This window comes from Hordeum vulgare, chromosome 6H, assembly GCF_904849725.1.
Source record: "Hordeum vulgare subsp. vulgare chromosome 6H, MorexV3_pseudomolecules_assembly, whole genome shotgun sequence".
Lineage (NCBI taxonomy): Eukaryota > Viridiplantae > Streptophyta > Magnoliopsida > Poales > Poaceae > Hordeum > Hordeum vulgare.
The window spans coordinates 81,497,288-81,501,638 of NC_058523.1; the positions used below are offsets into that span (position 1 = coordinate 81,497,288).

At 38.8% G+C, this 4,351-nt stretch overlaps 1 long non-coding RNA gene across 2 annotated transcripts; it reads left to right on the plus strand.

Moving 5' to 3' along the window:
• Positions 1-238: 238 nt before the first annotated feature.
• On the plus strand, positions 239-1,265 carry LOC123406172. Of its 2 annotated transcripts, none has more exons than XR_006612018.1 (3): positions 239-478; positions 999-1,078; positions 1,211-1,265. It is a non-coding gene; the product is annotated as an uncharacterized LOC123406172 (long non-coding RNA). The 2 variants fall into 2 exon arrangements; XR_006612019.1 differs by having other exon boundaries at positions 999-1,074.
• The last annotated feature ends 3,086 nt before the right edge of the window (positions 1,266-4,351 follow it).

Sequence of the window (4,351 nt, forward strand, 5' to 3'; positions counted from 1 at the left end):
GAATCAACATTTTGTCATGTGCAACCTGTCTTGTGTAGAACTGGTAGTGAACATGAAGTAAACTTCGATCTCTGTATAAATTTTGATGTTTTCTACTCTTATTGTATCATCTTATAAGCTTATATGGAAGAATTCATGGAGAACCTTTGGAGCAAGTCAAACACAAGTGTTCTAATACAGACGTTGATGGGGCCGGCAAGGTCAGTGCCCACATGGATACCGGAGGTGTTGTGACCAAGTAGACCGAGCTCGCCGTGCTGCTTGTTGTCAATGCCAACACGGGGAGGGCCGACAAGCAGAACATGGTCCCTACACCAACAGGTCAGGTTTCCCTGGCTGCTCGGCAGTTCTCAGATTGTTCCCTAATTTTCCCTGATGTCATAGGAAACTAGCTCAGTCGATGTACCTAGAGAAGTTGGACTGGAAGAAGGACCATGAGGAGAGCAATTAGACTCTGTTGTCGATGAATAGGACGATGGTAAGTACTTCTTGAATATGGCAACATATCATCTATCTTAACCATGTTGACTTTGAATAAATATTGAGTTATCTGAGGTGATTCATACCTTATAAGACATTTGGTGAGTATATCCGAGAAAGCATATATGGCTTCTCTCATGTACACTATGCATTCTATATAGTCATGTGCGCCATATCTTTCCATTGCCCCATACTGGTTTGGAGTAATTGTTGCCTATATGTTCACAATACATGAGTCATATATATATTCACCTTCTATCATGCTTAAGTGGCATGTCGAATTCTTCATGTGATAAGACACATCCTCCTGTTGGCCATATATGTTGCTTATGAACATTTGCTGTTATGCATGGCTTGGTGATTAGTCATCTAGTTCTAGTATTGAGATGTATCTAGGATTTTTGATACCTATGAATTTACTTATGTATTAAAGTCCTAGTGAATGCAAGAGAATTTCGTAAATGATACAATGGTATCAAGTGTTTATCCTTTTTTATTGTTGTTTTGACCCTGTCCAGGACACTTAAATGCAAGGATTAATTGTGAATGGGAGAATAGAATGGCCGTGCTGAGTACTGGTTGAAGAAGGGATGAGTAGGTTTGATTATAAATTACTTCACTTGCATTACTCCGTTACAGTATGATAGTGTTTAGATGCATATAAACCGCGACATATTTATTTACCATGTTTTGCTTGTCATTGGAGTAACTATCTGGATGGTGTGTGTAGGGAGGGAGGATCAGATCTGTGAGCACATTGATTATGATGTTTGCCGATGTGAAGGCAAGTATTTCATGTGTGACTACTCATCCAAGTTTGTAATCTTCCATTTGGTCTCTTGTGATGATTATCCTCAAAATAGGGGATTTTGTTTTGCTTAGTCTCCTATATATACGCTTCGTGCACCTATTGATGCTACAACTACAAGTTCAGTAATCAGAAAAGCCCTGCAAGCACTGCAACTGTTCCTCAAGTTTCATCATTTTCTTCTAATGCAACAGTTAGCTATATGCGGGAAATGGAATCAAAGCACATCAACCTGTTCTATTTCTATTTTAAACCATTGAAGACCATGATATTACGAACTATTTTTTTTTGATTTTTCCATTCAGTAATTGTAATACCTCCTTGGGTCTTTAATATTTGCCTTATCTTGTTGACACATGTATGAACACTTAACTTGTCTTCATTCTCAATTTTTCCGGATCTCAGAAGTACTAGTATTTTCTTAAAGATTGTAGAACTTGTATACTTTTTCTTGAATGCATGTGGGACAGCAATACGACAAAGCATTTGATAATTTTATATAGGCTTGGATTTAATAAAGCTATGTCTATTGTAGTTTAAGCTTTAGCTTGTCACTTGTATGATCTTCTGACATTGTGTCCTCTCCAGGAGGTGGAGAGTTTACACAATAGGAACTTGATATGATATGTATTTGGATTTACTAGTGTTTAATACTTGTGTAACTTTATTTATGGATGAAACCTAAGTTGGGTCGTGCATCCACATAAAGCCCCCTAAGGCCATGTTCGTTTGACAGGGATTTGGAAAGGGTTTGACAGGGATTGAGGTGGATATAATCCCCTACAAGTCAAATTCCACCCCAATCCCCTTCAATCCTCTTGTGAAGGGGTGGAACCGAACGAGGCCTAAAATGATCACTACTTGCATCCATGAATTGCTTATACGTTGTTTGCGTTCTACTCTCAACTTGTTGCATTTTTCATATTTCCTGTTATGCATTATCTGCTTCTCATGTGTTGTCCCTTCTAATGTCAGGATGCTTCTCAGAATTCTAGAAGAGGAAGACAATGGAGCCTCGTTGTTGTATGATGTGTCTGCTTGTTTTATAGTTGAATATACAGTATTATTTTTTGTAGTACCATTTATCTGGGCTGTAATACCATTTGTCTACGGTGTGTAATCTTAGTTTGTGTGTGCTGGGCTATTGGAGAATTATCTTTATAATTTTACATTTGTGTGATGGGCATAAAATATGAACAATACTTCTGTAATACCTAAGAAGATTTCTTGTACTGAACAGAAGATTTCTTGTACTGAACAATACTTTTGTAGTACATATTTCTCATTTAAAAAGATGAAACAATATAAAAAATAGAATACAAAAATACACTAAATAATTTCTTCTTGAGGACGATCTAGTAAATAATGGATTGGATATTGTCTATGGGAATAAAGGATTGGTATAGGTAATGGCCCAAAAAATGTAAAAAGGTTAAATGGGCTAGATTCTTTTGGCTCGGCCCATTGGGCTAGCAAAAATATCTGATGATATTTCATCACTACCAATGCCATGTCATCCCTGATGTGTAGTACACGTCACTTTCTCTCAAGCCACCATGTTTGCTATGTGGATGATGCCACATAAGCTCAGCCATGTCAGATCATATGTGGATGAGGCATATGGATAATGACCAAAATTTGGCTTTGACCTATTTATTTTGGTCAAAAAAACCATGACCAAAATATTAGAAAGGTCAAGTTTGTTCGTTCTTGACGGCCAACTGTTGACCTCCTCGTTTTGATCATAAGAAGGTCATAAATTAAAAATAATGACGATTCAATGACCAAAATTGAGTGTCATTGTTGACCATATTTCTTGTAGTGAAGTTTGACAGTTGAGGAATATAACCAGTGGTTGAGGAATTTGCATAAGCATACTGTTCTTGGATTCCAGAGTTGTAGAGATTCGAAAATTCGCACAATTGAGGAATCTCGTGAAAATCTTAGATGCTTAGCATAGTTCATCAATGACGTGGTGATAGGCAGTGTTTGAGGAATCAAGTGCTTATCGATTCTTGAGGAAAAACAGATTTCACATAGAAGATGTAAAATTTTAGATCTAACTTGCGGTAAAAATGGGATTTATTTACCCTGGAAGGTGCGCATGAAGAACACAGAAAGGTGTGTAGAGAAGCTCTTCGGTCGCGTGTCCAATGCACCCTAACCCGACGACAGAGGACGTCTACGGCGGCGGCAGACGAAGATGGTCCGACTCCGGCGTGGTTCCGGCGACGGAGAAGTCGAGGCAGTGAAGCTCTTCCTCACCGGCGACGAGATTACCAGCGATGACGCTAGGGTTCGGTGGTGTTTGCTGTGGCAGAAGAGCGATGTAGCGAAGAAGAGTATGCCGAGGGGGATAAGGACATATTTATAGCCAAAAGTTACTGTTGGCGCGAAAATTTCGGACCAAACATCCCCTACCTCTACGTCTCCGCAGGACACGTGTAGCTCCCGAACAGTGCGGTGGAGATAGTGGAGATCGTGGTTATCCGATCGGGGTAAGTGGGGTTCAATTACTGTGTATTAAAGAAACAACTTTTGAAGATTTGAGGATTTTCGTTACAAAATCATCAGCTGATAAGGACGCAGTGAGGATTTTGAAGAAAGTTTCAAGTAGAACGCATATGAAGAATTGAATAGACCGGATGAGTATAGTATAGAGGGAAAGTAGGGTCCGATCACATTCACTTAGCAGAAATATCAACTTGAAGAAATAGCAATAAGTGAATGCTGTTGAGGACTTGAAATCACAGTCTATCTAGTCAAATGAAAGTCATCAAGTGTTTTGAAGATTTTGTGATAAATCGTCAATGAAGAACAACTGTTTTGAAGAAAAACACATTTTGAGGAAATAGAACATTTGGAGAAAATCAACTTGAGGAATTTCACATTGGGCGGTGGCGTGACCCACCATATAAGAATGTTGATTACAGACGCCGCGTACAATTGTCGTAGGGCCCTGAGAATCAATTTCTTCGTTGATTTCTTCAAACTCAGAGTGACATTCTTCATCAGTTGAAGAAAATCGATTCATCATGTGTTGCATGTCTAAGTCATCAATTT